We start from the raw sequence: 13,833 nt of genomic DNA, 5'->3' as shown, positions 1-13,833 counted from the left end.
TCTCTGTAAAATATCACTAGTGCTTCTTAAATAATTGCAGGCATCTCTGATGCTATCATAGCTCACATGAACACGTTCTCTCCCGCCAGCGGCCATGACAGGTTAGATCCTTTAGGCCTCCTTTATTTGTGTCTTTCATTTTATATTCCTATTTTTCAGCATGAATTTCATATCATGGGATTGTTGACGGCTACATGAAATATTCAAAGATAAATAAATTAATAAATATTGCGTTTAAACTCATCCAACGGGCTGCCTGAATGTGATAATCATTTTGGTGCAAGCTTAGGGGGTTGTTTATGTATTGATAATAAAATAACGAAAGAATATTGAAATAATAAAGGCGAAAGAAATTCAGAATAATGATAAAATAATGAAACAATAGTGGCGAAAGGATTATAAACATTATAAACACATCCACAACAGAGATGAATGAAAACAACTTAAACTGATTCAAGTACTTGTACTCTGGGTTAGCTGCATCGAACTGCAGAGACATACCCCGCCACTTGTTTATTACTTCTTCTTTAATTTGAATCGTCCTTTTTCAAGTGCCCTGTAACGCGCTGTACATGTACCTTTTCTCTACTTCTCTCTCTAAAAATTAGAGCTCTTTCTAATACTATTCAACGACTTTAGATACTATAAATATATGTTAATACTATTATGGATAGCAATGTCCCCTTCATACATAAATGATTGCATGGTTAACTGCACAACAATGGTAGCAATAGGGTGTACAGTAGTGTGTAATCCAATCTAAGAAAACTGTATCTATATTTCAATAGGTAGGCTGAAAGACAACTATATATATTTATTAAATGACAAAACATGGCATAATTGGAGGTTAAGTAAGAATGTTGCTGTATTATAATGCATTAAACGAAGACTGGCAATTCCCACCACCAATTAGCAATTTGTTCGGCTAATTTTTAACTAATCCAAAATCACTCTCAAAATCACTGATTTGGGCAAAATAACTACTAAATTTACACTGATTTAGTTATTGGTACTGCCGTATTTGTGTATATGCTTTTTGTGGAAGAATTTATGTTGTCAACATGGTGAAACAAACAGAGTTTGATCAGCTGAAGAAGTTATTGGAAAGTGTTGCAAAGTAGGGAGATTTGGATGGGGCAATCAAGTCTCTGGAATATATAACTGGATAAGTAACATGTCCTATCAAGAGACTGTGAAGATACTGCTTGCTAAGATAGTGAAATTAGAAGAGGTAAACGTGAAAAAAGAATTCTGCAGCTGGAAACACGTGTTGATGAGCTTGAACAATACAGCAAAATTCAGAATGTAATCATATTTGGCCTACCAGTTCAACCATTTCAGAAGAGGTTCAATGCTACTGAGGTTGTTACAGACAAAAGCTATGCTGAGGTAGCAATAGATGAAACCAAAGTTCCCATGACAGGCGAGGAAGAGGAAGGCTGTGTGACAAACTCGGTGGAAGAACAGGTTCTGATTTTTTTCAAAAAAATTCTACATGTACATGTTAAACCTAATAAGATTGTTGCTGTCCACGTCTTTCCTCGGAAGTCAAGAAAGAAGGACATCTTGGTGCGTTTTGTCGCAAGGCGCAGTAAAGCAAGAATCATGAGTAGTAAGAATAATCTTAAAGATAAAGGGAATAAAATCTATATCAATGGAGGGGGAGTCTTGTTGTACATAAAAGACATTTAAGAATCTGATTGATAATATGTCCATCTGTATTGATGGAGTTACTGAGTGTGTTACCGTTCAACTTGTTTTGATGATGAATATTAATATTTATCGTGCTCCTGGCACTGATATAAATATTTTCAGCAAGTATGTGGGGGAATTCCTTGCTAAACTAAAGAATAAAAAAACATTTGTGTGTGGTGATTTCAACATTGATTTGTTAAAATGTGACAGTAATTCATCTATTAATAATTCAATGGTGGGGTATTTTCAATGATAACCAGACTTACTAGAGTAACCGAATAAACAATATAATTATTGATAATATATTTACTTCTGTGCTTTGTGCTAGTACAACCTGTGGTATTCTCATCAATGATATCACTGACCACCTTCCTATATTTGCAAATATTGCCTGTGATGTTAATTATGAACAAGAGGCCACCAGGTATATTGAAAAACGTTTCATTACTAATGAGAATCTTCACAATTTAAGAGAAGATCTTAGAAATGGTAATTGGAATGATGTTATGATTATTAATGATCCCAATGTTGCATATAGAAGGTTTATGAATACTTTAAACTATGGATAAACGCTGTCCCAGAAAGAAAATTGTAATAAAATCTAGGAAGAAAGAAAAACCTTGGATAACCAGTAGCTTTAAAAAATGCATGCATTAAAAAGAACCATTTATTTAAAAAAATAAATATCAGACCTCTGCTGCTGAGACTAAATATAAAAATTATAAAAATAAACTTCTATTTTGAGAAATGCAATAAAGTATATTATAGTAAGCAATTGTGTGATTATGGTGTGATTACTCTTCTACGGGATAAATACAGTATTGCTAAATTCTTTGTAGATGTGGGCTCTGATTTAGCTAAGAAAATTCCAAATAGTCGAATTGACTTAAATTCTTACATGAGTAGTAGTGTTTGTGATTCAATATACCTGTGTGAAGTGACGTCATCAGAAATTGCTGGTGAAACTGCTATGTTTTAAAGTAAGCATTCTGTTGGATGTGATAATATAGATATGTATACTGTTAACTATATTATGCCTGCTATTTTACAACCATTTAAACATATTTGTAATTGTTCATTTAGTTCTGGAGTATTTCCTGATTTACTGAAAATAGCTAAAGTTACACGAATTTTTAAGTCTGGTGACAAAAAGGTATTTTCCAACTACAGACCAATATCGTTGCTTCCTCAGTTTTCTAAGATAATTGAAAAAAATTTTTAACAATAGATTAATGGGTTTTATAAACAAAAATAATGTACTATATAAGGTTCAATATGGGTTTAGAAACAATGTGTAAACTGGCTTTAATAAATTTAACTGAAGAAATCACGTTCTCTATGGACTCTACTATGTATACAGTTGGTGTTTTCATCGAACTAAAAAAGGCGTTCGACACTATAGATCACACAATACTAGTCCAAAAATATGTACATATGGCATACGAGGTGTTGCCTCTTCTTGGATTAGTAGCTATCTTAGTAACAGGTTACAACATATGGTATTAACTCAGATCTAATGAATATAAGTCATGGCGTTCCGCAAAGTTCAATTCTTGGACCAACGTTTATTTATACTATATGTAAATGATATCTGTAATGTATCACAATGGTTTAAGGTTATTCTATATGCAGATGATACTAACATATTTGTATCTGGCAAAGATCTGAAAAAAAGTGTGCGAATCAGTATCTAGAGAATTAAAGAAGTTACACTTATGGTTAACAAATTATCTTTAAATATTTCTAAAACTAACTACATGATTTTCTATTGTAAGAATGTAAACATTGTCCATCAAACAAAATCAATGATGTTTATATTGAAAGAGTGTATCATACTAAACTTGTATGTGTCGAACTGAACTGTAAATTCCAGTGGAAAAAACATGTGAAAAATATTAAGATTAAAGTTGCCAAAAAACTTATTATTTACAAATTGAAATACCTGTTAGACCCATCTGTACTCAAAAATCTGTATTTAACCCTTATATTGCCTTATCTTGTGTATTGTTGTGAAATCTGGGGTAATACATATAAAACTACTCTAAATTTTCATATTTTTACTCCAAAAGAAAGCTATAAAAGTTGTTACAAAAGAGGACTAAATGCGTTAAATGTAAATGATCTAATTGAATTAAGAACCATGCTTGTAATATGTAATGTTCATCATAAAAATGTCCCAGAAAACTTCTTGAAGTACAATACACCATTTAGATTTTTGTGTAAAATATAGAAGAACTTTTCTCAAGTCAATGTGTATGTCATGTTATGGAGCCAAACAAAATATCAAAAATTATATGATATGATATATATTGCAATAGTCTAAAAAAATAAACACTTTTATGTACAGATACTGTTAGATAAATATAATATCCAATAACTGCAGTAACTATCTATTTAATGTTTAACTTATTTTGTCAATTATTTCACTTTTAATTCTCTGTATATTATTTACCAGGACTTTGCCATGCCAAAATCAACACATCCCCTATCTTGCTGTTTACTTAAAAGCAATGCTTCTTGTTGCCCCCTTTCTATAGCTGTTATATCTATGTGCTATTCTTTTTGTATGTCACATTTAGCGCTATAGAAATAAAAGGATTTGTTATTGTTACTATTGATAATTACATTTAATTTTCATGTGTACTATGTTTGCATTCGAGGTTTTTTTATTTTTCATTTATATTTATTTTAATACATACACACTCAGATTATTAATAACCTGGAAAAAAGAAAGCATTACTAGCCCCTATCGCCCTTGCGTTTCCGAGCAAAAAAAAAAGTCGAGGCCAAAAACGAACGATTTACTTTTGGGACGTGAACCCTGGACGTAAAATAAATTGCTCCCTTTGCCTTGACCAATAGTTACCAGCTGTCATGCTGGAATGGGACTTAACCATTGTGTACTCTTGAATGAAATTCGAATTACTCACTTTTGAGGGTGTCATAATAAGCAAGAATGAAAACCATGATTATGTTTACATCAAGCGACCTGACGGTCAAAATAGCTCCGCTGTCTTCATCATCATGGAACAAGAATCAGTAAAGTGGCATTGTGGCTGACGGTTTCGGACTAGCTGTCGAAAATAAAATTTTTCACCAAAAATGACAAAAATATTCACTAAAAATCCACATTTGCATATTTTGACACAAACTTAATAAATCTGACAGAGGGCCACCCCAAGTACCTTTATTACAAACACGAATGTAATTGGTCGGGTACTTTTGAAGAAGAAGTCGTTTAAAGAAAAACTTCACACCGGACGCAGAACGGACGACGCCGGAGAGACCCCATACCAACAGCTCCGCCAGGGTCATCTGCGATGACAGCAGAGCTAAAAAGGGAAGAACTCGAACGTACTTGTGCGTAAAGTCATTTTTGGCTTGACCAAACCTTAGGTCCTTATTCTGCATGTTATAACGCACATACCTGAGCAGCCATTCTTCAGCAAATGATTTAGACTAGGCATTTTCCGAGTCAAAATCGCGAAACTATCCGTTTTCACGCAATCTTAATTACTACACGAAATACAGTACCAAGACGCTGAAATATATAAGTACCAACACATACCACAAACTATATCTCAAATAAATATAAGTATTTGTGTAAATATTCGTGGTATATTTTAAGTCTATCTGGACCAGAAGTGAAAATTGTTACTTCACTAAATAGCGAAAAATATTTTATTATAAAGGTAGTAACTAGAATTCAATTTGTAGTTGGAACACAGATTTGTAGTTGTCTAAATAGCATAGCACATCCTTATGTATTTTGATTCTATGTAACTTGAAACATAGAACATGAGATAACATACAATGCAGGTATACACATCACTATGAACTTGACCAAAGATGATTGTTTCAATAATACTGTAGATCAGTACGCCATTGAAACGTATGTGGTGATATTTCGAAACCATGGTAACCATCCATCTATTCACGTTTTTACGGGTTGTATACAATGTAGGTTATATTGACTCTAACATCGTGATGACTCGTTAAACAGTTCCCCATGCCTATAATGCAGAATAATTCCCATTTCATTATCAGTGTGTCCATCTTTCAATATGGGGTGTATTCAAATGCTAGTTTCTGTTTTCTATTTTCACAGCTTATTTGGTGATGACATTTACGGTCAACACGTACACGTTTGCAGTACAAAAGTGTACATGCTTTACAATGTTGTATTGTTATACATTCTGTGTCGTCATCCCTATTTGCACTGCCTCTCTCTATGGGATTATGACTTATTCTGACCTGTTTATTTATCATATGGTCATAGCAAGTATATGCTTGTAAAAATAAAATAAAAAACAAGCAGATTTTCTAACGAAATTGAAAATATATAATATATATATCCTATATATAAATTAGATTGTGTATAAGACACTACGGATCGCTCGTACTATGATTGAGATACCGTTTGCGGTTCGTTGTATCGTTACCCAGAATGCATCGACATTTAATCCGAATAAAACTGTATTGTTTTTTGTTCTTTTGTTAACAATATATGTTTTTTTATGGAGTGCCGTCTGAAAGGGCAATAAATTATTTGAATTCGTTCTATTAAACAGGTCTGATATATACACCACATAGCTACACCATAAATCAGAGAAGCATTGGAAGCATTTTGATGGTTTTCTAAATAAAACACTGTTTTAATTGAAAATACGTGCACTTTATTATCATACATCTGTGTTTTCAGCCATACTAGTGTTCTAGTATGTCACAAAATGGCGGAAAAGCGGCCGTGGTGGTCGCCACTTTATGAACAAAACGAAATAAAATGACAATTGCGACTGAGTTCAAGGCAAGCTGCACAGACTATATTTATCTCTAATAATCATCAACAAGAGCATGAAAAATACAGCATGTAATTTATGTCACCAAGCAATGGTTTACAACCTTGGTGAGCTCACGAATCATTACAATGGTTTAAGCTCTAAAAGACTTAACAATAAAGTGATACACTTATCTAGAGTTCTCGGCGATGTATGTCTTTTATAATAATAAGCGATATTGTCTCTCGATACACAAAGCAGTACGCATCAATGCGGAACGACCGATGAACGTCCGATACATGCATACACGCAAAAGCAGGTAAACAATGGAGATGGCACACGACCATGAACAATCAACACAATGACACAACACGCGGCACGCGACAGCAAGTAATCCACAATGAAGACACGCGACACGATGTCAACAATGTTTTGTCCGAACAAAGCAAGCACACTTGGGACCACAAATAACCCGTTTTCGTAACAGAATCGCCGAAAGTCTGCGTTCGCGAATACCACAAAGCGATATTTAATTACTGCGGTTATTTGTCCGTCTTCAACTCACTTCCTAACCAACCAACTCGGGCTTTACGGCTATTTCCCTGGAAGTATACAGCGATATGTCTCAAGTCAACCACGCCGGAAAACGATGACGTGGCCCTTTCCCGATATGACATAAATTAGGGACTTGCCCATGAAATAACACACCTGTATTAGTCGTCTGGCACTCCCTGTAATCCAACGCCGTGTCTATGAAGAACTTTCCCATGTAAAAGTGTTGTTCCCGGACAAACGAAACTCGAAGACTTCTCACAAAAACTGCCTCGCCTTTTTCGTGATATTCGTACACCTGGTGTGCTCTCTCATCAAATACCCACGTGATCTCCGAAGATACCCGAAATTTTGCTCGGGGTCGAGCTCACACGTGATAAAAACGATCGCGGTCACGGTGACAACAATACCAGAAATTTAGTCGTGTCAAGCTGGTTTCATTCGGAGTTTCATATAAATGTATAAAGTTACATGAATGATTAAATCTATTTCTGACAACAAACCCTTCCTTCAGAAAGTGCTCGTCCACTTTCTAAACCCAAAATAGATTTCCAGTGTTTATTACTGCCTACTTAAGTAGTCTGCCGCTACATTTTCTGAACCCTTTATGGCCTCAATCCTGAATTTATAGCTTTGGAGAAATAACGACCATCTTAAGAATCTACCACTCTCACCTCTATTAGTGTGCATATACATAAGTGGTCTGTGGTCAGTATTCAATACAAACTCTGTTCCATAAAGATATTTCTGAAACTTTCGGATGCTGAAAACAATAGCTAAGCCTTCCCTCTCTATTGTAGAGTAATTTTTTTCTCTATCTAACAACTTCTTACTGGTATACGCTATAGGGAAGCGTTCATCCTCAAATTCCTGCATTAAAACTGCATCCACACCCACATCAGATGCATCTGTTTGTACAATGAAAGGACGGGTGAAATCGGGTAGTCTCAATATTGGGGATCGAGTCAGCAGGTCCTTCAGAGTTTGGAATGCTCTTTCTTGTGGCTGTCCCCACCTCACCAAGTTTGGTTGCCCTTTTTTGGTCAAGTCCGTCAATGGTACAGCAACTTCAGCAAAGTTGGGAATGAACTTGCTGTAAAACCCGGCTAGCCCCATAAATGAGCGTACCTGTTTCTTTGTCTTTGGTCGTTCTGCCTCTTGTATTCTAACGGTTTTATCTGAGTCTGTAGTAATATTCCCATTTCCGACCACATGACCAACAAAGTCAAGAGTATGGTAGCCTATAAAGCATTTTGATGGTCTTATTGTCAGTCCTGCCCTCTTAATTCTATCAAACAAATCTATTAGAAGCTCTAAATGCCGTTCCCAGGTATCTGTATGTCCAAGGATGTCATCTACGTAGTGTTCAACATCACTACATCCACGTAGAAGCTTCCGCATCATTCTATTGAATGAAGCCCCGGAATTTATCATGCCGAATGGCATTTTTCTGAACTGGTAACTACCCGAGTCAGTAGAAAAGGTAGTCAGGTGCCTGGCACTCAATTCTACTGGAATCTGCCAGTAGCCTTTGCTAAGGTCTATCTTGGTGAAATACTTGTCATGACGGAGTCCAGAAAGGGTGTCCTCAATGTTACCCATCGGCTCTGTATCAAACTTAGTCACTGTATTCAGGCGACGAAAGTCAATACAAAATCTGTTGGACCCATCCTTTTTCTTGACCATTACTACTGGAGAATTGTATTCTGACTGTGATGGTTCAATCACGCCTGCACGAAGCATTTTCTGGACTTCTTGCTCCATCTCAATTCTCTTAGCATATGGTATAGGGTATGGCTTTACCCTGATGGGCTGGTTAGTAGTGAGGTCTATCTTATGTGTCCCTAGGTGTGTTGTACCGGGATTCTCTGAGAAAATATCACGGTATTTGTATATCAGATCAGTAACTTGACTCCTTTGTGTCTCCGTCAAATCCTTGCTGATTTTTACATCTTGATAGGTTTCACTGCCTCCAATATCCCCAAGTTCAAGTAGATTCTCGTCATCTACCACACCCAAGTCATCTGCCTCAATGACTGCAACACCTGCCACCTTTTGGCTAGGTTTGCTCTCCAACCCTTTCATCACCTCTTCTCGTTCATGATATTGTCGCAAAAGATTGGCATGATATACTTTGAGCTTGCCGTTGACATTAACTTGGTAATCCATAGAATTTATTACCTGTACCACCTCATAATGTCCCTTCCACTGCAACAATAATTTGTTGTGATCGGTTGGTAAGAGTATAGTGACTTTTTGTCCAACTTGGAATGTTCGATTTTTGCTCCGCTTATCATAATGGTGTTTGTACTTGCCTTGGGCCTCAAACAGGCTGTCTCGGGCTAACTGACATGTTTCTTTTAGCCTACTGCGAAGGGCGAGAACGTACTGGTATGTGTTCCGCACTTCTGGTGTCTCTTGTTCTGTCTACAGTTCTTTCACAAGCTGCATTGGACCCCTCACAGTATGCCCATATAGTAGCTCGAATGGTGCAAAGCCAGTACTAGACTGTGGGACTTCACGATAGGCAAACAAAACGGCGGGCAGGTGTCTATCCCAGTCCTTAGGTCTCTCTTGGCACATTTTCCGGACCATGCCCTTCAACACACCATTGATTCGCTCACATAGGCCATTGCATTTTGGATTGTATGGGCTAGTGAATAATTGTCTAACTGACACCAACCTACAAACCTCCCTCATTAAATCGGATGTAAATTGTGTCCCACGATCACTCAGTATTTCTGTTGGGAACCCAACCCGACAGAATATCTCCAACAATGCCTCAGCCACTCTTTCAGTCTCAATCTTTGGTAATGCGATTGCTTCAGGGTATCTTGTTGCAAAGTCCACCACGACTAGGATGTATCTATTCCCTTTGTCCGATATCGGGCTTATTGGGCCAATTAGGTCTATGGCCACCCGGTGAAATGACTCATCTATTATCGGCATTACACCAAGCGGTACTTTGGTAATTTTTCCTCGTGGTATTGTCTTTTGGCAAATGTCACATGATCTGCAAAACTGAGTAACATCCGCGGTGACTCCAGGCCAGTGAAAACTTGTTGTTAGTCGATCTAGGGTTTTCTTCATGCCCAGGTGCCCGCCTACCAAAGACTCGTGTGCCAGCATCATCAGTTGATTTCTAAGCTTAGTTGGTACAACAATTTGTTTTACTTCTGTGAACATGCGCCCTCTTGGTTTATGGTATATGCGATACAGCACACCTTTTCTCACCTCCATCTCATACTTTCCCCGCCCTTAGGTTTTCATCATCTTGCTTTCATGAGCTGCCTCCCATAATTTACCAAGCGACAAATCTTCCATCTGGGCGCTTTTTAGCTCTTCTAATCCAATGGCATCCACTCTGATTTTCCGAACATTCAGTGCTTTGATAGGGTGTTTTTCTTGCTCAGCTTGTGCCCTGGTAGTTACTGCAGATAATGCGGCTCTCTCACCTTTTGGGCACCACTTTTCATCTGGCACCGAGCTGACCCCGGGAATGCTTCCTATAATCAAATCATAAATAGGTTCTCTCATGCACATTGCCTTGACATCTCCCGTATAATACGGAGTGTCTATATGAACATTTGCAATTGGGAATCTTCACACAGTGCCATCAATCAGTGTACATAAATGTTCATCACCAGTTAGTTGAGCATCACTCACAAGACTCTGCTTAATGGCTACCCCACTGCATCCTGTATCCCTCAACACTCTCACCAATGTTTTATTCGCATATCCCTGACATACAGGCAGCCCATGGTCTGCATCCGGCTGTCGATGCTGATCACATGCACCAGTAACTAGAGGTACACTTGTTCCATTTGCCAGTTTCAACCTTCCATTTTCTACACACTAACAGTGAATCGTGGGGAGACAGCTTTGATTGTTCATTAAGGGTACTGTCTTGATTTTGCAGTTGTGGGATGATGGCTGCCATCTTCTTTCTTTCTGGGCATTTCACTGCAAAGTGGCCTTCCTTATGGCAAATAAAACATGCCTTTTTCTTCCCATTTGCATCCATAGGCTTCCGTTGAGAATTAAATTTTGGTTTCGTGTAAATTTTATTCACGCTACCCTGGTTACCTTTTGTTAGCCGGGAAATGCTATCCCCATGAGCTTCCACATACTGCTCGGCTAAACAAGTCATTTCTGCAACACTCTTAGGTACTCTTTCTTTCAGGAACAGGGCAAGTTCAGGGGAGCATACATGTAAAAATTGTTCCCGTATCAACAAATCTACTAGTCCTTCAAACGTTTCAACTATACTTGTCATTCCAATCCATCTTGAAAGGAATCGATTGAGCCGTGCAATAAACTGGAACACTGTATCATCCTTTTCAGGTTTGCTTTCTCTGAATTTCTTGTGAAATCCCTCTTCGGTTAGCTCATACCTTTTCAGCAGCGCCTTCTTTAGAAGATCATAGTCATCCATCGCATCAGGCGGCATACTGGCATAAACCTCCAGTCCCTTGCCTGCTAATAGTGGACTCAGACTAACCACCCATGTGTTTGTTGGCCAACCCTGTATTTTTGCAAAGCGTTCAAACCTTTCTATGAAGGCATCCATATCATCACCTTCCTCAAATTTTGCTAGTTTAGGACGCAGAGTCTTTTCCCCTGCATTCATTTTGGACTCACCGGTTTGGACTGATGGTAACTCAGACTTCAATTCCAAAATTTGTATTTCCCTCTCGTCTTCTTCTCTCTTGATCTGTGCAAGTCTCTCTGTATCCTCTCGCTGTATCTGTGCCAGTTCTTTTTTTATTTTCAGTTCTATTTCACTTAATCTGATCTGCCTTTCCTCCTCCTCCCTTCTGAGGGCACTTTGCTTGTCTTCCTCCTTTCTTTTTATATTTTCCTCCTCCAGTAGTTTTTGTTCTGCTCTCTTCTGAGAACGTTCCTCCCTCTCAATGACCTGCTGCTCACGCTTCTCAACGAATTCTATAAGAGACACACCAGTCAGTCCCGCCCTTTCTCCTAATTTCACCCATTTTTCGTAATCCATTATTCTGTACAATGACCTGACAAATTAACCTACCAATATTTACAACGTGTGCCTTAGAGACGAGCTCCAAAACTGGCAGTTGCCAATGAGCTCAAGTCGCCAAGAGCCTAAATAGTGTTTAGAAAGAATTTATATCAGTCCTCACAAACTAGCTTAAAGTGAATCCTGGTCTCGGCACCAGTTGTCACAAAATGGCGGAAAAGCGGCCGTGGTGGTCGCCACTTTATGAACAAAACGAAATAAAATGACAATTGCGACTGAGTTCAAGGCAAGCTGCACAGACTATATTTATCTCTAATAATCATCAACAAGAGCATGAAAAATACAGCATGTAATTTATGTCACCAAGCAATGGTTTACAACCTTGGTGAGCTCACGAATCATTACAATGGTTTAAGCTCTAAAAGACTTAACAATAAAGTGATACACTTATCTAGAGTTCTCGGCGATGTATGTCTTTTATAATAATAAGCGATATTGTCTCTCGATACACAAAGCAGTACGCATCAATGCGGAACGACCGATGAACGTCCGATACATGCATACACGCAAAAGCAGGTAAACAATGGAGATGGCACACGACCATGAACAATCAACACAATGACACAACACGCGGCAGCAAGTAATCCACAATGAAGACACGCGACACGATGTCAACAATGTTTTGTCCGAACAAAGCAAGCACACTTGGGACCACAAATAACCCGTTTTCGTAACAGAATCGCCGAAAGTCTGCGTTCGCGAATACCACAAAGCGATATTTAATTACTGCGGTTATTTATCCGTCTTCAACTCACTTCCTAACCAACCAACTCGGGCTTTACGGCTATTTCCCTGGAAGTATACAGCGATATGTCTCAAGTCAACCACGCCGGAAAACGATGACGTGGCCCTTTCCCGATATGACATAAATTAGGGACTTGCCCATGAAATAACACACCTGTATTAGTCGTCTGGCACTCCCTGTAATCCAACGCCGTGTCTATGAAGAACTTTCCCATGTAAAAGTGTTGTTCCCGGACAAACGAAACTCGAAGACTTCTCACAAAAACTGCCTCGCCTTTTTCGTGATATTCGTACACCTGGTGTGCTCTCTCATCAAATACCCACGTGATCTCCGAAGATACCCGAAATTTTGCTCGGGGTCGAGCTCACACGTTATAAAAACGATCGCGGTCACGGTGACAACAATACCAGAAATTTAGTCGTGTCAAGCTGGTTTCATTCGGAGTTTCATATAAATGTATAAAGTTACATAAATGATTAAATCTATTTCTGACATAGTATTTTTCGAGAAAGTTTGTATCGTGGCAACACATTTTGATAAACATTAACCATATTTAAAATAAAAAATCAACAACACAAAAGTACACGTTCTCAAGACAAAACATAGGGACATGAACGTTTCATAAAAGTGTTTATTGATAGTATATTTATGGAATAGTGTAACCAACTTCATATCACCTGCACTAATTAGTTTAGTGACAAAACACTTGTCTAAAATGTGGTTAAAAGCGCCAGAGTCAACAACTGTGTTCTGGCTTTTTTATTTGCAACGACCGCCTTCATTTTATCGTGTGCCGAATGGCATGATAACTATTTACCTAAAATTTATGCATTTAAAGGAAATGTTTATACTGCCAGAATTCCTTGCGACATGTCCGCAATACATGTGTGTTTCATTAATTTACCTTATACAAAAATAATTTTCTGAATCACATATTGAACCCTTGAACATATAGCAATTTGATACGTAAATGAATGAATAAATAATGTGTATAGATGCAAGTTAGTGAATGG

The sequence above is a fragment of the Saccoglossus kowalevskii genome, chromosome 9 (genome assembly GCF_978046115.1).
Source record: "Saccoglossus kowalevskii chromosome 9, keSacKowa6.1, whole genome shotgun sequence".
Classification (NCBI taxonomy): Eukaryota; Metazoa; Hemichordata; class Enteropneusta; family Harrimaniidae; genus Saccoglossus; species Saccoglossus kowalevskii.
The sequence above is the reverse complement of the archived record's forward strand: the minus strand, read 5'-3'. Positions refer to the sequence as shown.